Here is a 23,283-nt window from a genome sequence, read left to right as displayed (position 1 = left end):
GCCTTCCCCGTGGGAGAATCAGGGCAGGCTTCATGGAGAAGACAGCTGGTCCCTGAAAGGAGGCATCTTGCAATCATGGAGGGAATATTCAGGGGCAAGAAAAGAAAATGTAAAGGGAGAGTGCAGGATGGGTAACTGGGAAAAAGGGGAATGGGAGCAAGGGCCAGCAGAGAGTTCATTTTCCAAGACAAACCTATGGAAACTGCCACTTGCTCTTGTCACGGTATTTGGATTGTGCACTTGGGACCTTGGGGACAGAGGTGTTGGAAAAGTCTTTAAGTCTTTCCAAAAGGAACCAATGTTATAATGGAATGCCTTGTGTTTGCACAGCCATCTAAGTCACATCTACGAGTGTATGTATACAGTATATAGATGTGTGTATACACACACACACACACACACACACACACACACACACACACACACACGAATTTCCTTTCTTTTCTTTTTCCTTCCCTAAACAATGGTTCTCAAAGTTTAGATGAGTTGGCATTGCAGACTGTGGGCCTACCCAGCATTTTTTGATTTTGGGATTCAGTAGGTATGGGAGTAAACCATAATTTGCACTTCTGACAGGTTATTGCTACTAGTCAGAGACCACGCTTTAAGAATTGCTGGTCTAAAGTATTCCTAAAAAAAGGCTAAAGGGTGAGTTAAGTATGTGAGTAAAAACGACCTTTATGTTTTTGTTTTGTTTTGTTTTGTTTGAGATCGAGTCTCGCTCTGTCACCCAAGCTGGAGTGAGGTGGCACAGTCATAGCTCACTGCAGCCTGGAACTTCCAGCCTTAAGCGCTCCTCCCACCTCAGTCTCCCCAGTAGCTGGGACCACAGATTTGAGCCACTGTGCCCAGGCAACTTTTTAATTATTTTTAAAAGAAACCTCATCAAATAGACAAGTCAGTCTGCAGTTCCAAGATTCACCCAGAAGATTCTGGGGCTTCAAATGACAGTGAGATGGCAGAGCTCATCTTCCTAAGGAGGAAATGCCTGTTAGCAGGATGCTTTGAGACAAATTAGGCCAGGAAGTGGGGAGCCCTGGGTTACAGCAGTTCTTTACCAGCCTCTGTACCTGGGATGCCCCATCTATCCTGAAGGCACCTCCCTCACCCAAGTGCCCAGGGCAGCTGGTGCCAAAGAAGGTGCTAGAACGAGTGCTGCATCTGGTCTGCAAGCCTGCTCTGCATCCTCAAGAGACACGTGCTCTGGGGTCCTGGGGGTTGGTGGACCCCAAGTCTCCCAGGAAACCTCCCTGCTGGTTTCCCACAAGGAGAGACCTTGCACCTCCACTGCCTTGTTATCTGTTCCTGTTTATATCTCATTATCCCAGCAACTGCTCGGCCACTGAGACTACCCAGCTTGAATGTTATTTCCCATTTATGATTGTTAAAAAGAGAAAAGAATCTCTTTCACAATAACCTCCTGGAAGCTTAGGAAGCAAGGGCCATCTGACAGGTCATACTTGTACAAAAGAAAACCTTTGAAATGCATGTTAAGGTAGTAATTTCCTTCATGTGTATCACAGAGAATTTCTAAAGCAGTCATGTTGCTTTCTTTTTTTTCCAATAAGCTCATTAGTCTGTGACATGCATTTTATTTGGAGCAAATGGGTCAAGGATAGGGAGGAGAAGGCCCCAGGAAGAAAGTTCCCTTAGAAATCATGTTTTGAAAAGATTACATATTTATCTATGCCAAGGAAAACTATCAGATGTACAGGTCATGTTAATAGTAGTTATCTCTGATGGTAGTATTATGTACAATTTTTATTTATTCTTTGCTCTTGTATGCCATTTGTAGTCAGAAAAAAAAATGTGTTTTAAAAATCAGTCTTCGGTCCCGTTGCCCTGGGGATATGGTACGTGTGCACGAGACCAAACCCGTAGGCAAACAGTGATTACAATGAGAGGTTCACATAGAAGGAGAGGTTCTGCAGGCCAGGGCAGAGAAATCCATGAAAAATGGGTGTTGGTTGGTTCCTGGGGGACATGTGGCTCTGAAAAAAGATGAAAAAAGTTCTACTTTTATTTCAGAAATAAGAACTGGCTTTTAACCCAGAAGAGAAAAAGAGGAAGGCACCAAGTTTTAAGTCTAGCAAAGGCAGGGGTGTTGTGGGTCGGAGGTGCCCCCTCTGTGGCTTCCCAAGAAGCAAGGATCCCTGTCCCCTAGTGCTCCCCTGTCCCCCGTCTGTGAGGCCCTCACCTTCCCCAAGGAACACCTTTGAAAGAGAGCAAAGGGTTTAAATGACTTTGCTGCAAAAAGCCCTGGCTGGCATCTCTGAAAATGATCTCAGTTTCTTTTTCTTTTCTTCTCTCTCTCGTCTTCTTCCTTCTGCATGACTGCATGGAGTTACTACATGTAATTCTAATGGATCTGTAAAGTGTCACCTTCCTTTGCGACTGCTCTGTTCTCTTCAGAATCCCAGGCCTATTCCAGACCTCTGGGAGATATTCTTACCTAACTTACTGACTCGGCTCACAGAGGGTCTCTGGCTGTGCTGCAGGCTGTGGAGGTTGGGTTTTCTCCATTCGTTTGTTGTCAGCCTTCTTTGGGGACTCTTCTTAGATTCTTGGATGAGAAAAAACCTATAAAAATCCAAGATGGCCAATTAATAAGACAGCACATTAAAACAAGGAGATCTCATTTTCTATGGATTGGCAAAGATGTTGGAATAATCCCACACGGAGCCCCCAGCATATACTCTCTCCCATCTCTGTCTTGGGAATATAAACTGATGCAACATTCCTGGAGGGCAATATAACAATGGGTACATAAAGCTTTAAGACCATGTTACACCCCTGGACCTAGCAATTTCACTTCAAGTAACCAGTCATAAGAAAATAATCAGAGATGTCCCCAAACAATTAATTATGCACAAGATGTTTGCCAAAGCATCATTTATATTAAATAATATTAAATTTATATTTTGTTCTTCTAAAAAGAAGAAAAATAGGGCAGCTGATTAAATGAGTGATAAATACATACAGTAGAATACTATGCAGTAATTATAAATCATGTAGCAGAAGTAGATTTAATGGTGTTCAAAGTATTTGTGCTTTACTGTCAAATAAAATCCTGAAGAGTACACCCAGCCTGCCGTGACCACAACTCTCTACTGAGTCAGTATTCATCAATAGCCACTTGCTTTTGTGACATGTGACACCTGCTTCTTCCCTCAATACTTTGGTCTGTGCTGGAGAGGTACAGAACAAAATCAGCTCCCCCAAAGTAGCTTTTTTTAAAAATTGCAAGTGAAGGAAAATCTAAACCAAACAGGCTTGGGAACAAACAGTATTGAATTGGCTAATAACCCAAAGGCAGGGCTGGATTCAGCTGGGAAACCATCCAGTGGTTCCACAATGTCACCACGGACCTGGCTTCTTCCTGGGAAGTTATTTGTCTCTCCTGTCTTTCCTTACGAATTATGTCTGAGTTGGTCATTGACAGGGGTTTTTAAATATCTGCTAGGAAGCCACTGGAGTTGTCCCTCATTTACTTATCCCCTTGGGATCAGGCAGGGTGCAGAGGATTTCTCTTCTGCGCTGCAGGGAGTTGATGGCATCGTTGGTTCATTTTCGCTTCATGGCTGTAGTAATTCCATCTTTACCTCACATATTCCAGAGGAGGAGAGAAAAAAAGGTTTGGTAGCTTTTACACAAGTTCTGGGAGTAATGTCTTCATTTGTCCAAATTCTATCATGTGACCATCCCTGAACCAATCACTTAATTGACAGGGGACACACGAATTGGCCAGTGCTGGAGGTTATGAGAGGTGGGAGAAGGAATCCATGGGGCAAAGGAACCCACAAAACACATATTACAAAAAGAAAAGATGCGCTAGTCACATAAACAAGAAAAAGGTTAACTGGTCACTCATTTCTTTATTGGAGCATTTAATGTTAATGTATACATATTATACATCTACAGTATATATGATCAAGAAAGAGGTGGGAAGAGGAAGGGCTGAGTATGTAGGATTTCACACGGAGAACACTGGAAGATGCTGGAGTGAACCTCAGGTAGGTAGGGTAACCATTTATCCTAATCTGGTGGGGACAGTCTTAGTTTATCCCTGCTGCTCCAGTTTCATCACCATTAGTCCCTACATTCCCTCTCAGAAGGGACCCAATTTGAATGATAAATTATATGGCCACTTCCAGTGACCAGTATTGAGGACTCCAAATTGCTAAATGTTGAATTGTGAATCACTGACCCAATCAGACCTTCTCTTGGAGGGCTGTGAATTTGAGACTAAGAAAAAGAGAAACATTAAGAAAAAAACGGAAACAGAGAAGCACAAGCAGTAATAGCACAGGTGGAGGAAGGCTGAGTCCTGGGTTTGGTGGGTCCCAGAACAGGAGCCATAGGGTGCGGCAGAGGAGCCCAGGGAAATCAGCCAACCCCAGGCACCCTGACTCACCAGACTGTTAGGCTGCTGAGATGCTGTCCTGGGTCAACTCACTCCCTAGGATGCTTGCACAACCTTCACCCCTGGAGCTCCCCTGAGCCCACTACAGCCTTTCTTGTTCTGGTTCTCAACTCTGGCTGTACGTCAGAACCACACTTGGAGCACTTAGGATATACAGACCATCAAAACACTGCCACTCTCTGCTCCAGGTTTTTTATTTACCAGGAAACATATTTCAAAATATTAGCTTCAAAACCTGGTTTGTTCTAGATGATGAGATTATAGCATGTTTTAATATATTCTCCTTTGTTCTTTGTCATATTTTCCAAAAGTTCCTCAATGAACAAATATTTCTTTTGTAATAAGAAAAAAGTAGGTATTAGGAAATAAGAAAATAGAAGTAATCCTTTACATTTATGGTCAGTTAATTGTCCACAGGGTGACAAGGTGATTCAACAGGGGAGAAAAATCATCCTTTTCAACAGATAATGCTGGGACCTCTGGATATCCACAAGCAAACGAATGAAGTTGGACCTTTGTACCATTATTAACTCAAAGTGAATCACAGACCTAAATATAAGAGCTAAACTATAGAACTCTTAGAAGAAAACGTAAGTATAAATCTTCATAGAACTAGGGTCATGGGTTTCTTAGATATAACAACAAAAAGGAACAAGAGACAAAAAAATAAAAAAGATAAATTGGAGCTTATTTAATTTAAAAACTTTGTGCTTCAAAGGACATCATTAAACAAGTGAAAAGACAACCCACAGTATGGGAGAAAATATTTGTATTTCTCCTACATAATACATACATAATACATAATACAAGAAATCTTGTAGCTCAACAATGAAAAAGATAACAATTTAAAAATAGGCAGAAGATTTGAATACGTATTTCTATAAAGAAGATAGACATAGCCAATAACCATATGAAAAGGTGCTCAATATCAGTGGTCACTAAGGAAATGTAAATCAAAATCACAGTGAGATACCTGACTTCACACCCACCAGGATGTGTTAAAATAAAAAAGACAATAATAAATGTTAGCAAGGATATGAAGAAATTAGAACCCTCCTACATTCCTGATGGGACTATAAAATTGTGCAGCCCTTTTTAAAAGAGTTTGGCAGCTCCTCAAAAAGTTAAATATAATGTTATCATATGACCCAGCAATTCCACTCCTAGGTATATACCCAAGAGAAGTAAAAACATATTTCTACACAAAACTTATTTAAGAATATTCATAGCAGCATTATTTATAATAGCCTAAAGTTGAAAACAACCCAAATATCCATCAGCAATTGAATGAATAAATAAAATGTGGTACATCCATACAATGTAAGTATTCAACAATTTAAAAAAGAAAAAAAGGAATGGGCCCAGCCTGGTGGCTCCTGCCTACATCTCAGCACTTTGGGAGATCGAGGTAGGAGGGTTGCTTGAGTTCAGGAGCTTGAGACCAGCCTGGGCAACATAGTAAAACCTTGTCTCTACCAAAAAAAAACAAAACAAAACAAAAAAAACAACAAAACCCCAAAAAGATAGCTGGGTGTGGTAGGGTGGGCCTGTAGTCCCAGCTACTGCAGTGGAAGGGAGGGCACTTAGGTGGGAGGATCACTTGAGCCCAGGAGGTTGAGGCTTCAGTTAGCCATGATTGTTCCAGTGTACTTCAGCCTTGGAGAGAGTGAGGCCCTGTCTCAAAAAATTTTAAAGAAACATTTAAAAAAATTTTTAAAAAGAATGGAATACTGATACATGCAACAATATAAACGGACCTTGAAAACTATAGTAAGTGAAAGAAGCCAGTCACAAAAGATCACACATTGTATGAGTCCATGTATATATGAAATGTCCAAAACCGTCAAAGTAATAGAGGTAGAAAATAGATTAGTAGTTGCTGGGAGCATGGGTTAGTGACCGCTAATGAGTATGAGATTCCTTTTTTGCACGACAAAAATGTTCTAAAATTAGACAGTGGTGATGGTTGTGCAATTCTGTAAATGTACTAAAAACAACTGAATTGTACATTTAAAAGGGTAAACGTTGGGGCACATAAATTATATCTCAATAAAGCTCTTATTAAACGGTAAAGTAACAAACAAGGAAGTCAGTAGCAAAAGCATGTGGGAATAAACTGAGGGCATTTCTAGAGGGGCAGAGGTTAGAATAGCGGGAAGGACTGGGAATGAATAAAAATGAATGAGGTGGGAGGGCAGGAGGTCCTCTGAGCCCATCCTGCCTCACCTGGCCACAGCCTGCTCACTGGTCCACCTGACTGAATTCCTTGAACTGCAATAGTGTTCCAGGACATTTTTAAAAATCAAGAGATAATTGGGGTGGGGGACAATTATATCTTGCGAATCCATCTGTTCCTATTTCTTAAAGTATGTTTTAGAACAGTTTTAGATTTACAGAAAATTTTTCTGTAAATTTAGATGTACAGGAAAATTTGTGCAGAGAGTTCCCACATATCCTGCACCCAGTTTCTGCTATTAGTAACAACTGACATTTTCGTAGTACATTAGTCACAATTAATAACACAATATTGATACATTATTATTATTTAGTATTATTTGAGACACAGTCTCACTCTGTCACCCAGGCTAGGATGCAGTGGCATGATCTTGGCTTACTGCAACTTCTACCTCCTGGGTTCAAACCCATCCTCCTACCTCAGCCTCCTGAATAGCTGAATTACAGACATGCATCACCACACTCAGCTAATGTTTAAATGTTTTTTTGTAGAGACGGGGTCTCACTATATTGCCCAGGCTTGATACATTCTTATTAGCTAAAGCTTATTCTTTATTCAGATTTCCTTGGGTTTTTAAAAAATCAGTATCTCTTTTCTGTCCTAGGACCCTACCAAGAACCAGCTCAGTCAGGAGACCCCCACCCAGGCGAGCTGAAGGTATTGAGAGGCAGGCACCAAGATAGCCAACAGAGTGGATCTATCCTGGGGACCAACAGCCTGAGAGCCTGCTGGACTGACAGCTCTCTAGACTGAAGGCCCTGAGCAGAGATTCATCCACATATTTATTTGCTCGTTGACAGGTGACTCTTCTTAATACACAGGTGTTCTACATATACACATAACTCAGGAATGCCTACCACTGATTGCAAACTAAAAGTATCTTTTACAAGAGAACCGTGGAGGCAGGGTTAACCTAATGTTTCTCAACAGGACCCCTCCTGGACGCTACATTACATTTCGTCTTTATGTTTCTTTGGGCTCCTCTTGACTGTGCCAGCTTCCCGGACTTTCCTTGTTTCTGATGTCCTGGGCAGCTTCGGGGAGTAGTTACTGGTCAGGCATTTTGGAGAAACCCTCTGTTGAGATTTGTATGATGCTTTTCTCATAAGTAGACTAGGCATAAAGGATTTTTCAGAAGATGATCACAGAGGTAAAATGACATTTTATCACATATCCAGGGCACACATTATCAATATGACTTATCAGTGTCGATGCTGACTTTGATCACTGGTTCCTTCATTTACATAGTTACTCATTTTTCCCACCTTTTCCACATTCTAGTCTTTGGACGGAAGTCCCTGTATGCAGCCCACACTTAAGAAGTGCAGAGACAGGCTCCACCTTATAAGACGGAGTATCTATATCAATTATTTGGAATTCTTCTGTTTTGGAGATTTGTCTCTTCTATCCAATGCCACTCATTTGTCTATGTCAGTATGAACTTAAGGATATTTATTTTATACTTTCGGTTATAACATAATTCTATTTTATTTTATTTTGAGACAGAGTTTCACTCGTTACCCAGGCTGGAGTGCAAGGGCAGGATCTTGGCTCACTGCAACCTCAGCCTCCTGGGTTTAAGCAATTCTCCTGCCTCAGCCTCCCGAGTAGCTGGGACTACAGGTACACGCCACCACACCCAGCTAATTTTTGTATTTTTAGTAGAGATGGGGTTTTCACCATGTTGACCAGGATGGTCTCGATCTCTTGACCTCGTGATCCACCCGCCTCCGCCTCCCCAAGTTCTGGGATTATAGGTGTGAGCCACCACGCCCGGACCGTATTTTATTTTTGTTGTTATGTTTGCTCAAATTGTTCCAGCTTTGGCCACTGGGAACTCTTCACCACAACTGGCAGGGAGAGGGTGTTTGGCTTTTTAAACATTTTAATTTATTTTTAGCCCTTCTTTACTTTCTGGCAGTACAAGATAAGAGCCTTTTTAAAAATATTACAAAACATTTCAATCTTAGAGAAAACTAAAGAAAATAGTATAAATAAATCTCACATTCCAGTGCCTTAGATCTAATAACTGCTAACTTTTTTTTGGGTATATTCATATCATCTGTTTTTATTTTTATATCTAACAAAGATTTTAAAAACCTGTAACTATAAAAACTGCAATGTCACTATCACATCCCACAAAACAAACACTAATCCCTGAGTATTACCTATGATAAGTCAGTGCTTAATCTTCCCTGTTTAAAAAGGCATTTTAAAAAAAATTTTAAAGTTTCAAAAAAAAAAAAAAGGCATTTTTATAGCTGTGTTGTTGAAATCAGGTTTACACTGGATTTGGCTAATTGTATCTTCATGGTGCTATTTAAGATGTTCATCTATCTCCCATATTTTTTATAAGCTAGAATTAGATCCAGAAGTTTGATTATGTCCCCCAAAGTTAAAAACATAAATGGGGAAGCCTACACCCTGAATGAGACTTTTTATTTTGATGAAACTTATCTCTCGTGGAAGTGAATGCCCTCCAGACCCTACATTCAGGAGAAAGCAAGAGGCTTGAAGGCTGCCAGGAATTCACTGCTGATGACGCCCAGTGGAAGTGCCAGGAGAGATGTAACCAGGCTCGTATTTTATTAAGGCTGTGAAAGTTGTTTGCGAGTGCTTTGGTTACCAAGTTCCATCGGTTTTTATGGACTGCCCCAACTCTATTTTTCCCATAAGCCCTACTATTTTTTAGCATGCCATTTTGTAGAACTCAGGCTTTTTAGCAATGTATATGTAACGTTACAGAAATGCCGATACATTGTTCTTGAAAAGAATAGGAAGCAGTCAGGTCAGTCCTGGAAATCTGAGAACGTTTGGTGTCTCTGTGTGCAAGACCCCTCTTGGCCTGTTCCCACTGCCACAGAGCCTGTCGGTCCTCTTGAGGGATTAGGTTGCAGCTCCTCCTCGGAACCTCCTCATGGTCCATAGGGAGGAGTCCGGGCTAGAGACTTAGCTTGAGTCCTTTTGGTGCTCCTGCCTGGCAGGGCCTTACCTCTGTGCAGCTTCTCTCAGTTCTCCTGGTTCTGCTTCGTTTATTCCCATAGCCTCTGTCCCTGTACCCGGGCAGCAGGATCAGTTTCTTTTACAAAATATCATGAGGCGGCTTCCTGCCCCTTTCCTCAGGACAGCAAATTGAGTTCCCACATCTGCCGTGCAAGAAGGACCTTTTGGAAATGTTAATTAACGATGAGGCCAGGCATTGACAGACCAAGCTCAGGAAACAGCTCGTGCGTGCCAGGTGATTGTGTTCCCAGGCAAAACTGTAGACATACTGTTGCTTTGGGAGTGCTTTTTTAATGAGTCATTTGTAGTGCTGGGAGAAAGGATTTTTCTTGTAGTTTTCTCTCTTTCTCTATTTTACTCTGTTCCCTGCCCCCCCAATCAATTTTTCAAGTAATTCCAAAGTCTTGGTGCCAGGTATCTTAGCCAGTGAGAAAATTAAGTTTAAACTAAAATGTATGTCTTATAAAAACAAACAAAATACACCCTATGCTGCTTTTAGAAAGAAGGCCACTGGGTGGATGACAGTTGTGAAATCAACAGAATTATGTCAAGTGACTAGGCCCCGCATCACGTCTTCCAACTTGGGTACCCCATCTCCTTCCTATTCCAAAGACCAGGGGGTACCACCAGATCCCCTTTGACACATGGAATCATGTAGACTGAACCTGTCACCGGGACTGCTCCCTCCTGCTTTCGGAGAATGGTCCTCCTGCTGGGGGAATGGGGCGGGTCTCAGGCTCCAGCTGGAGTTTTGCCGCCAGGCCAGTGGCCACCCCACTGCACCATGTCTGTGATGGAAGAATTTCCACGTCTGCAGGTGACTCTGGAGTGGACTCTTTGTGCTATGTCCTTTCAGATTCCTTCTTGGCTACAGTTCCCACCCATGAGGCTCCAAGAATGTCTTTGAGGTTCTTGACTCAAATAAGGTGAGAGTGGACACAGACAGCCTCATTCTTCATGGCCCAGAACCCGGGATGACCGTGCGCTTCCTTCTGTTCCTAATCCTGCTTCCCTCTCCTTCTTGGGATCCTTCTTTTAAAAAATTCCCCTGCTTTCCTGAATCCCTATTTCCTCCCGTTTCTCTGAACGTTCTACTCCCTTCCTCAGAAATCACAAGTTTCTTCTTGTGTCTTACATATTTCCCAACTTCCAGAACTTTCTGGATCTGGACAAAGAGGAGGGCCCCCTTTAGTCTCCTGGGTGGAGACCAATCTCCGATCTCCATCATCATCTGTTTGATGAGTCAAACGGCAGATGCACATTCAGCCTCTTGCTCATCGGTAAAATAGAGATAAGACTCACCCATTTCTCAGGCTTGCTGTAGTATCAAAAAGTGGCTTGCTGGGTGGTGGCCATTATTACTCCTGATGGTGGAAATGGAACATCATTTTAGTTTCCAAAATGGTGTTTCCAGCCGGTTCAGCTGTACCAGCACCTTTCTGGTAAAGCTGGACCTCGAGGCTGTAGGTTGAGGGCAGCCTAAATGTGGTCAGCCTGCTGAGCCCCAACTCCCTGCCAGCTTGCAGGCTCCTCTCTCGGTCCCTCCAGGAGCATCTATGCTGTGCTACTCTTTCAGGAGTCTGTTCAGCCACTGACGGCTTCCAAAACCTCCCCCTTCAGACCAGACCCTGGGGCCTTCGCCTCCTTTGCAGATCGAGAGAACTGGGGTCCTAGGGCAAATGCGAGGTGGAGCTCTACAACCACCTTCCAGATCCAGATTCAAGGAAGGGCCTTTCCCAACCTCTTTCCAAGTTCATCCTCACCTTTCTCATTGTTTGATTGAAACAAGGTCTCCTCCTATCACCCACTGTAGGGGGGCAATCATGGCTCACTGCAATCTCCACATCCTGGGCTCCAGTGATCCTCCCACCTCAGCCCCCTCGGGTAGCTGGGACTACAGGCATGAACCACCGTGCCTGGCTAATTTTTTGTATTTTTTGTAGAGATAGAGTTTCACTTTGTTGCCCAGGCTGGTCTCAAACTCCTGGACTTAAGCTATCCACCTGCCACACTCCCAAGGTGCTGAGACTACAGATCTGAGCCACCGCCCCCAGCCACCCTGCCTTTTAACAGAGAGTTGGAGGCGGCACGGAGTGCGGTAGGTGACCATTCCACAGACTCAAACCTGGCTCTCTCAGGCTTTCTAGTTCGGCTGAAAATCAACGTTTACAAGGTGGGAACGGGGAGCATTGGGTATTTCATTCCTTACAAAGCTCCTGTTGGGGCTGGAGGGTCAGTCTACAATATATCTGATGAAATTTGTCTCATGGGAGTCCAATTCCTGTATCTGATTCCCAAAAGTTTTGCCTGAAACCCAGATCCCATAATAAGACAGCCACCCAAGTGTGACGGAAGTCACTGAGAACTGCAGTACTTCAGAGTGGTTGGATTTGGGAAACAGAGAGCAATACTTTTTTCTACAAATCAATTCTGCTGAAGGATGGTGTACCCTCTGTCATGTGCAGTAGCAATTCAGCGTCCACTTGGTAAAAATAGCTTTTTAATTTATTGACTGGAAAAATACTCTATTTATCAAACCATTCTGGGTTTTTTCTAAAGATAAAATGGAGATAAAACCCAAAAGGAAAATTAAAGCTTTAATGCAGTCTTGCAGACTTCTGCTTCATTTCATTGTAAATTGTGTGCAATAAAACATAGCATCCGCAGCCTGCATAAAGCAGCTGTATAATTTTCTTTTGTGCAGGGAACTAATTCTGAAGACTTCTCACCTAAGAGAAGGCTTACGATGGTGGATGACTCCCCTACACTAATTATGTCTTCCTTTATATCTTTGGCTTGAACTCTAATTTGCTTACAGTTTAATGAACATCAGTTCTTGCTGCGAAATATCTAAGTACCTGGGAGATTGAACACTTAGGCAGTCAAATGCTCTCACTCCCAACACTAATCTTCAAACCCTCTGCATTCTAAACAGACTTCTAAAGGAGAGTGGCTCTTTAAAGGCTTGTGAATCACTTTTGAGCAGTAACTGTACACTTAAATTAAAAGCCATGATCTGGCAGGAAACTTGGGTTGTGCTTAAAAAAAGAAAGAAAGGAAAGGAAAAAGAAAAGAAAAGGCTCTCCTAGTTCAGGTACAAGGCATGAATTGCACGTTTCCACCATTGCCTGACCCAAAAACCATAAATTTTATAGCTGTTTGTTTCCCTGACTTTGGTTTTCCCAACAGTTTCTCCAAAAACACTTAGTTGCTTTCTGCAGGTGTTTTCCCTTTACAGATGAGAATTTAGAAACTGAGGAGCTGGAGAGGCAAGGAGAGGGTTTCCAACCTGGACCTTGCCACTGATTTCCAAGGTCTCTTTCCTTTAACACTTAACTCCTGGAATGGTGATGCTGAGCTTACTTTGATGGCAGATAATTTCAATATATATCATTACAATGAATGGCCATTGCATGCTTCACTTGCCATGACTTCCCAAACTTCAGTATTTGAGATGAAGGATCTCACTCAGATATATGACCTAGAGGGCAAAAGTACAGCTTCTGGTTCAGCAGGTCTGGGACTAGACCCAAGAGTTTGCATTTCTGAGAAACTCTCTGGTGAGGCTGCTGCTGCCACAGGACAATGCAATGTACTCCGAGTAGTAAGAATGAAGCTCTGTACCTAGATAGTCTTGAGTCTATCTTCATTATGGCCTCTGAGGTAGTACTGCCACACATGAGGCCACTGATACGCAAAACAGAGGAAGTAATGTACCTAAGGCCACCTAGCTATAAACGGCAGAGTCTGAATTTGATTCCATTCCATTTGACTCCAAAGCTTGAGCATACAGGCTTTTTCACTCTTGTGAAAAGGAAGACATGAAATGAATTTGGTTCATTGATCTTAACCCAGAATATTCTGTGTGCAGTCCTTGTTAAAGCCAACAAGCCATCTCTTAATTTGTCTCCATTGTCAATCAAGGTTTGTGTCTAGCTGGGCATCACTGTGTTGCCATAGGAGGACCCAACCTCGACAAGCACTGAGTGGCCTATGTAGGTCGACCCAGAGCTCCTGGCAAGGCAAGGGAGGAATCAGTGTGATGGAGGTCTCTGGTCACATCTCTCTAATGCTTTCAGCACTCCCCAAGGAAGCCATTTTCTCTCTGATGACTTTGGGTCAGATTACTCAGACGTGGATTGCAGGCAGACAGGGAAACTTTTGCCCTTCACTTGGGCATTTAAAATGGCACAGTGTGTTGCTTCTCCATTTGGTTGAAATAATCTACCTTTTTCTAACACTGCACGCTTAAGTCAGGGCCCTAAAGAGTTAAATGGTGGTTAAATGTGTCCACACTGGAGCCAGAATATGTGGTTAAATGTGTCCACACTGGAGCCAGAATGCCTGGGTTCAAACCCTGGCTTAGCTGGCTACTGTGAACTTGGGTAATTTACATGACCTTTCTGTGCCTGTGGTTTCTCACCTGAAAAAGAGAAGATGATAACAATATTTCCCTCATAGGCTTATTGTAAGGATTACAAAATTTATTCATGTGAGGCGCCTTGCCATGGGATAGCACCTCAAAAATGTGAACTGTCATTATTAACAGGAAGGTGGAACAGCCTTGCGGAGAGTGCTTCCTGAAATGTGGGTGATGTTTTCTTCTCCAATACCTGTAGCCCAAGGAGCTACTTTTACTGATTCTTTACAATAGGGAATAATGGGGAAATACACTTTTGGAAAGAACTGAAACTATAAATAGTCCAAAGCAGAGAGAAAGAAAAATGTATAGGTGAATGTTAGCACTTCTATGGATGATTCTTCTGTTTGCACGTTGAGTCTTGAGGCTATTTAAGACCTCCTGCTTTGATTACAGCTGTGTGCACAGGCTATGTTTGCTGAGCCTAGTTCCTGTGGTATCATTGCAGGACCGAAATGCAAACATACTTGTAAAGAGGAAACACACTTTTATTTCCTAAGGGCCCTCTAATCAAGGCAAAAGCTATTACTTGATCGCATAATTAACCTTAGGAATAGAAGTGTAAACAGCACAATTCATGAATTTGTTAATTGGTCTTCCCTGCTACCGATATTAGCCCAAGTTGATCTGTTGTTCTCCTCTGTTGATTATCTTAAACAGGAAGTTTTCTAATTTGGATTTCTCCAGGGTAAGCAAGAGAAAAGAGTGAAGTAAGATATTTTTAACAGCTTGAGAATATTCTGTAATTTTTTTTTCTTAGAGGTGGACATAACTGGAGTGAAGATACTATATATCTTATCAGATTCAGACTTCTTTACAGATTTCCATTCTGTGAACTGATTAGCCACTTTGCTGGTTACTGATGTGGGAGCTTTCCCCCAACCTCACCTCCCAGGCAGTGAATACATAAAACAACCAGTAATGTTCATAGGCAGTCATGCTTCTAGGACTCTAAATCTCAATCTAATTTGATTCTAATTTATTTTCCCCATTGCAATTCCTCACTCCTTAGCTGAGTGGAAATAAACAGAAACACTGGGTGTGTGTAGGCTTAGGTCCTACAGATGAAGAATATGTGTGTATGTGTGCACATGTGTGTGTGTAGTCTGGGGTGAGGAGGCTTTCAGGAATATAGTACTGGAATCCCTCTCTTATGAGTTTTAAAGAATTGTACTCACCAACTAGGAGACTTGAATTCTGAGCAAGTGGACATGGCACATCTATAGTTAGGAACTTGAGCCAAGTTCCAGAAACACCCAATCAACACTTCAGAGATTCTTTCACTGGAGCCCTGGTATGACACCTAGTTATTCAACTAAATTAGACCTTAAGCCTCTAAGGGCTGCTTTAACTAAAAAAAAAAAAAAAAAAAAATTGGCCAGGCACAGTGGCTCACGCCTATAATCCCAGCAATTTGGGAGTCTGAGGTGGGTGGATCACGAGATCAGGAGATTGAGACCATCCTGGCCAGTATGGTGAAATCCTCTCTCTACTAAAAACACAAAAATTCGTTGGGCATGGTGGCACGTGCCTGTAATCCCAGCTACTCAGGTGGCTGAGGCAGGAGAATAGCTTGAACCAGGGAGTCAGAGGTTTCAGTGAGCCAGTATCGCACCACTGCACTACAGATGGCGACAGTGCAAGACTCTGTCTGGAAAAAAAAAAAAATTTTTTTCACTGATGGTAGTGATACTCGGCCTGATTTATTCACACATATTTTTAAAATTTTTCAGATACATCTTATGAATCGTCACTGATCACTTCAGAAAATTAAGAAGCTGCCCACTTGAACAGACAACTTCAGTTAAGAAGGAATGGTTTAAAAGCTCTTAACAAAGAGAAACTTGCTAGTGGTCTCTCCAGTTACTTTGAAACCTTAAGGAATCTTGCTGGGTAATAGTCTAGGTCACCAAGCAGAAAGCCACAGTGAAACATATACAAATGAATAGCCTGTGGCTATGGGATTCAAACACCACAAACCGCCACGTGTAGAAACTTGGAATGTCTGTGGTTAGGGGGCTTTCTGGAAATCTAGGATGTGTTCAAAAGGATCAGGTGGCAGCAGTCTGTCATTTAGACTTCAGAACTTAGCCTGGAGAGCCGAGCTGACACAGGGAGCCCCCCAGGCTGACTGCCATGCTATGGGTGGGTCTCTGAAGCTCCCACTGGTTCTAGGGCCTTGAGAGAGAGCAGTCAGGGCAGATGATTTAATGGGCAATGCCTCTGACTGTCTCTGGCAGGTTTGGAAAATCAGGAGTAATTCACAGTGATGGCACACCCTGTCACAGCTGGGCTGGGGACCAATGTACACCCAGACCAATTCACACTGCACACTTCCAGGTATGAAAGACCTTTGGTCATCATGGGAATTATGAACTCACCCTAAGGATTCCACATAGCGGGACTCATAGAGGTGCACAGAAGTTCTTCCAACTCATTGCTTCTACTCTTCTATGGACCCCACTCTGCACATTTTGAAATTTCGATCTAGAATTTCAAGGGAAAAAGAGAGTCAGAAAGGGACACCCTGAACTTCACTTTATAAAAAGTTCAGTCATTTTCATTTTACTGAGAAGTATTTCCAAGTGGAGAAAACACTTGAGATATCTGGTGGGAGAATTTGGAAATAAACCCCAAGGGAAGTTAGGTGGAGGTGATGGAAAAAAACAGGTTGGAGAGGGGAGAGGGCGCTTATATCCTTGGGGATCCCCAAGTGACTGGTCCTCTTGATATAAGATGCATAGGGTTACAACTCAGTTTATCCATCTGCCCATGCTCGAATTAGAACCTGAAGTCAAAAGCTCTGGATTCTGCTAGTTCCAGATCTTAATGAATGATCACTTCCACCTTGAGACTGAGGAATACTGCTAACAGTAATATTATCAAGTACTTTTTATTAAGAACTCATGAGACAGAGACTATGCTAAGCACATTACCTACATCATCTGTGCAGTCTTCAGCAGCCTGATGAGGTTAGGACGATTATTGTGCCTGTTTTACAGATGAAACAAGAGATCAGAGAACTGAGGTAATTTGCCCTCACATGGCTTCCATCCTAGCCTCTACTTAGTTTTAGAACTCCTCCAGGAGGGGCACCCCTAAGACCCTCTTTGTGACATGAGACTGACTAGATAGATCATTGGTCTATCTAGATAGATCCACTGGCATTGGTAAAGAATGGTCAACTGTTTCTGAAATCTGCCATATTGATTTTTGGGGGAGGGGTGTTAGGGGTAACTTGCTTTAAAAAAATATATTTTCAGCAAAGTAATGCAAACACTCAAAGCATATCAAAATGCTATAACCCTCCACTTTCCCCCTAGCCATAGAGGCAAATATTTTTAACTTGTAGCTAACTCTTCTGATATATAGCTCCCATCTTTACATAAACGCATCTTTTTATTTTTTAGGTTTTAAAAAATCATTTTAGACATTAATAACTTCCAATTATGGTAGATTAGGATTTAACTCTCCCTCTACTATCCTCTCCTCCCCTATATGTTTTCACAATCATAATCACAGTATTTATTTTACACTTTTATGGTTATGTATAGTTTAGTAGAGTTTCTAGGGCTAACTAGTACACCAGGATGTTTTTAAACATACTTTTAAAAATTAATAATTGCCTTACTTTTATCTGTTGCATAGTTTTTTATATATTGAACCTTAAACAAATTTCTAAATGTACCATCAGCTGTTCTGAATATTGAGACTTCTTTTTCTTTAAAAGCTCTAGCATGATAATGAGACGATGATCATTTCCTTTTGTATTCTTGGGACCTTTCTTCCATTACTTTCTCTGCTTACACCTCAACTGCTCATTCTTGAATTCAAATGCCCATCCTAGAACTCCCTTCGCCCATCTTCTGTGTTACAATCCCTATTTTCTGTCTATCACGTTTTTCCAGATTGTGGTTTGTTGGACCACATGTTCTGAAAGAAAGAGTTTCTGAGAAGGAGTGCTTTGTGTCCTTCCATGATGAAAATGTCTTTATTCTACCTCCCACTTGATGATTTGGCTGGGTATAAATTCTAAATTGAAAATACTTTGCCTAAACAATTTTGAAGACTTTTGTCTTCTATTATAGCATCTGATGTTGCTATTGAGAAGTCCAAAATTCCCATTCTTATTTTTTTAACCCCGAGTTTTCTCTCCGCAACTTTTTAGGAATGTCTTTTTAGCCCAGGTGTTTCAAAATTTCATAATGATGAACCATGGATGGGCAGTTTGTTTTTCACTCATTTATTCAAAGGGCACTCAGTGGGCCATTGCTATCTAGGGGTTTTCTGTCATCCAATTCTGTTTATTTTTCCTGCATTTAAAAATGTTTTATCCTTTGTTCTCTATTTTCTGTTTTGGACACCCTGTTATTTTAATGTCAGATGTCCCAGAATGATCCTCTACGTTTTTTATATTTTTTTCTACTAATTTCCATCTCTTCCTTTAACTTTTGTTTGATTTCCTCAATTCTTATGTTCAGTTGAAGGTTTTCTTTTTATATTTCTATTATTTTAGTTTCCATGAGCTCTTTAAAAAATTGTGTCCTATACAGGGCACAGTGGTTCACATTTGTAATCCCAGCACTGAGAGCAGCCTGGGGAACGTGGTGAAACCCTATCTCTACAAAAAAATAAATTAAAAATTGGCCAGGTGTGGTGGCATGAGTAGTCCCAGCTATGCAGGAGGCTGAAGTGGCAGGAACACCTGAGCCTGGGGAGGTCGAGGCTGCAGTGAGCTGAGACTTTGCCACTGCACTCCAGCCTGGGGGACAGAGTGAGACTTTGTCTTTAAAAAAATGTATTCTGGCCGGGCACGGTGGCTCAAGTCTGTAATCCCAGCACTTTGGGAGGCCGAGGCGGGTGGATCACGAGGTCAAGAGATCGAGACCATCCTGTTCAACATGGTGAAACCCCATCTCTACTAAAAATACAAAAAATTAGCTGGGCACGGTTGCGCGTGCCTGTAATCCCAGCTACTCAGGAGGCTGAGGCAGGAGAATTGCCTGAACCCAGGAGGCGGAGGTTGCGGTGAGCCGCGATCGCGCCATTGCACTCCAGCCTGGGTAACAAGAGCGAAACTCCGTCTCAAAAAAAAAAAAAAAGTATTCTGGGCCAGGCATGGTGGTTCACGCCTGTAATCACTGAGTTCAGGAGTTCGAGACCAGCCTGACCAACATGGTGAAATCCCATCTCCACTAAAAATACAAAAATTAGCCAGGCATAGTGGCGCATGCCTGTAGTCCCAGCCACTTGGGAGGCTGAGGCAGGAGAATTGCATGAACCCAGCAGGCGGGGATTGTAGTGAGCTGAGATTGTACCACTGCACTCCAGTTTGGGTGACACAGCAAGACTCTGTCTCAAAAAAAAAAAAAAAAAAAAAAAGTACTCCGTTCCCATATTATAAGATGCAGTATCTTTTTGAGGGTATAAAACATTCTTTCTCAAAGTTTATTTCATGGGTTTTTGGCTTAGTCTTTTAAATCAGAGGCTTTTCTCAAATGTTCTTTGATTCTTGGCTATCTGTTCATATTTTAGAGGCAGATGCTAAAAAGTGAATAGGAAGCTCTGTGTGGTTAGAGCTCATAGAATGAGAAATTTCTCCTTTGATTGGGTGGGGAGGCAGTAGTTTCATTGAAGGAGTCCTCCAATAAAATCCTGATGCCATTGCATCCAACCCTCCAATAAAATGCCAGTGTCATGCTTCTCTGCCCAATGCCAGTCTAGAGACTTTTTCTCTCAGGTTGTTCACTTCTCTGGAAAAGAGTTCTCTGGTATATTTCAGACTGTTGGCATTCTGGGAGAGGGTTAAGGAGCATTTAATCTCTATTTTTGTTTCTGAGCCTCTCCTGTGCCTGTGTGCTCAGTGCAGGGTGGGGTGAGGTGGGTAAGTGGGATAGTGGGTAACACAGAGGTGGTCTCCTGGCTGAGAAGAGGAGGTAGGACTCCAACCATTCCATGTGTTCTTCCTTTCAGCTAGTCCTCCAGTTGTCAGATCATGTCTTACCTTTGCCTTCTACAGAAAAGGAAGTAGCTCACTTCTCATTTGTATCCCCCTTTCTGGGCACATTGGACTGTAGCTTTTCTACACTCTAGTCTTAGAGTAATCCACTTCTACATCTGTGTCCTATATCCAAACCGGATGAAATCTTTTGTCTACTCGATTCTCTCCTCCTAGTTCCTTTTTAGGGTCCTGCTTTTCAGATTTCTCAATTGAAATAAATTCTTTAGAGGGAAGGAAATAATTTATCATTTAATATTGGATTCCTGTTGCCTTTTTTTGTTTGTTTGTTTGAGATGAAGTTTTCCTCTTGTTGCCCAGGCTGGAGTGCAGTGGCGTGATCTTGGCTCAGTGCAACCTCCATATCCCGGGGTCAAGTGATTCTCCTGGCTCAGCCTCCTGAGTAGCTGGGATTACACTTACCACCATGCCCTGCTAATTTTTGTATTTTTAGTATGGATGGGGTTTCACCATGTTGGCCAGGCTGGTCTTGAACTCCTGACCTCAGGTGATCTGCCCACCTCGGCCTCCCAAAGTGCTGGATTAGAGGTGTGAGCCACTGTATCCAGCCCAGATTGCATATTGCCGTCTAACAGGGGAGACTAATCTCTTGGGTTCCTGGCACATTTGGGGAGGTAGTTCAAGCATTGTGTCCTGGAAGTCTTACAGATCTGCTCTTCCAGATAAACTTTGAAATAGTAATCTGAAATATAGTTACCAATGTCTTGTTAGTGGTAGTGATAATAACAAAGATGGCTAGTATTCATTAAACACATAATTAGGTTGGCACTGTACCAGGTGCTTTATGTTATTTCATGTAACATTCACAACAGTTACTTTCTTTTTTACAGATGATGAAAGAGGTTCAGAAAGATTTTAAAACCCTAGCTGGGCAATCCCAGCACTTTGGGAGGCCGAGGTGGGTGGATCATGAGGTCAGGAGCTCGAGACCAGCCTGACCAATGTGGTGAAACCTCCATCTCTACTAAAAATACAAAAAAAAAAAAAAAAAAAAAAAAAAAAAATTAGCCAGGCATGGTGGTACACGCCTGTAATCCCAGCTACTTGGGAGGCTGAGGCAGGAAGGCAGAGATGGGAGGTTGCAGTCAGCCGAGTTCCCACCATTGCACTCCAGCTGGGGGCGACAGTGTGCGACTCCGTCTCAAAAACAAAAAAACAAAAAAAAAAAAACAAAAAAAAAAGAAAGAAACCTTCTAGAGTCACATGAGCAGCTGAGATGGAATTTGAACTCAACTGTCTTCCTCATTCCTAATAATAAAATAATAATAGCTGCAACATTTAATGAGAATTTGCTAGGTATTCAACTAAGTTGTATACAGCCCTAACTCTCCTGACAATACAGCGTACCAGTTTGCTCCTTCACTTGCCTAGCTGTCTTTAGAACACAAGTACATCAATGATCAATTTATTTTTAACTTTTTTTTATGTAACGGAAGTATCCATCTTCTGTAGAAATAGCATTTTTTTTTCTCCTGAATTATCTGGCAATAGTCTTTCTATTAGTAATACACGATTTTACCTACTTTTCCTAACATTTCATCACTATGGGGATCGCTTAGAGTTAAGTTCTTTCTTCTTAGGCGACTCACTCTCTTTGTTTCTGCAGTAGGAAAAAACTGCAAGGGGATTAGCACAGCCAAACCATACCAGGAATCTACTACACATTTGTTCTTTAGGCCTCCCCTGTTGAAAATCTGGCACATTCAGGTCTCATGAGACTCAAAAAAAAAAAAAAAAAAAAAAAAAAAAAGAAAGAAAAGAAAAGAAAAGAAAGAAAGAAAGAAAACCAGGCACTAGCTTTATGTCAGCTTCTAGTTTGACAGGTCAAGACTGGGGCTACATCATTTTCTGGCATGACCTATGAAACACTACATGTTCCCGTATTTGCAAGGCAGTTGTGAAATCAATACGTAACACAGTGGTTACAAGGTTGGGTTCTGGAGCCCCAATACTCAGGTTTTAATCCCAGTTTCTCCAAGTTTTATTTTATTGTGTTTTGTTGAAACAGGGTCTTGCCTTGTCACCCAGGCTGTAGTACAATGGTACAACCACAGCTCACTGCAGCCTCAACCTCCTAGGCTCAAGCTATCCTCACACCTCAGCCTCCCAAGTGGCTGGAACTATAGGCATGTGCCACCATTGGGCTAATTTTTCTTTTCTTTCTTTCTTTTTTTTTTTTTTGTAGAGATGAGGTTTCACCATGTTGCCCAGGCTGGTCTGGAACTCCTGGGTGATCCTCCTGCCTTGGCTTCCCAAAGTGCTGGGATCACAGGTGTGAGCCACCACACATCAGCCCCCCTTTTCTTCCTCTTAAGTGTGTCCTTGAATAAGTTACTTGACATCTTTGTGTCTCAGTTTTCTTGTCTGTAAAATGAGATTTTGTATTAATAATAATAGTACATCATGGGATATTTGAGAATATTAATTTAAAAATACTTAGAACCATGCTAAGTTTTAAGTGCACAATGGTAGTAAGCTATGATAGTTTATTACAGGTAATAACAACAAACAACCCTTTAACAAATATGTGCCAAGCACTATGCCATGTGCTTTACATACATTGTCTTATGTAGTCCTCATGTTACCCATTCATAAGTGGGGTAGAACACAGAAGGTTAGACAGGTAGACATGGATTCATGTTGAAACTGATGAAGCTAATCTTGAGGCTCTCATTAAGAGATTTGTGGGAGAGCTAGGGGTTGCTGGGAGTTGTAGTATTTCAGGTGGGCAAGAGAAGCCAGGCTACAATCTGAAGCATTTCTGATAATTGCCTAAAGAGATCTGACTTGGTGGCTCACACTTGTAATCCTAGCACTTTGGGAGGTTGAGGAGGGAGGACTACCTGAGTCTGAGCTCAGTTCGAGGCCACCCTGGGGACAACATAGTGAGGTCCCATCTGTACTAACATACAAAAAATTAGCTGGGCTTGGTGGTGCACACCTGTAATCCCAGCTACTCAGGAGGCTGATGCAGGAGAATAGCTTGACGCCAGGAGGTAGAGGCTGCAGTTAGCCAAGACTGCACCACTACACTCCAGCCTGGGCCACAGAGCAAGGCTCTGAAAAAAAAGATACCGGAAGAAAAGGTGTCTGCATTTCCTAGACTTCAGTAATTTATCATCTTTCTCATTCCAAATGCTTATTTTTGGATCTAATTGTATGGTTAAGCTTCAGGCTCCCAA

General features: G+C 42.1%; 1 long non-coding RNA gene across 1 annotated transcript; it reads right to left on the bottom strand.

Moving 5' to 3' along the window:
- Positions 1 to 910: 910 nt before the first annotated feature.
- Positions 911 to 20,992, bottom strand: LOC141584056 (uncharacterized). The gene is made up of 4 exons (XR_012516977.1): positions 17,019 to 20,992; positions 16,464 to 16,569; positions 2,453 to 15,733; positions 911 to 1,991 (listed from the first exon to the last, which is right to left on the bottom strand). It is a non-coding gene; the product is annotated as an uncharacterized LOC141584056 (long non-coding RNA).
- Positions 20,993 to 23,283: the final 2,291 nt, after the last annotated feature.

This window comes from Saimiri boliviensis, chromosome 3, assembly GCF_048565385.1.
Source record: "Saimiri boliviensis isolate mSaiBol1 chromosome 3, mSaiBol1.pri, whole genome shotgun sequence".
NCBI classification, from domain to species: domain Eukaryota; kingdom Metazoa; phylum Chordata; class Mammalia; order Primates; family Cebidae; genus Saimiri; species Saimiri boliviensis.
The sequence above is the reverse complement of the archived record's forward strand: the minus strand, read 5'-3'. Positions and strand labels throughout refer to the sequence as shown.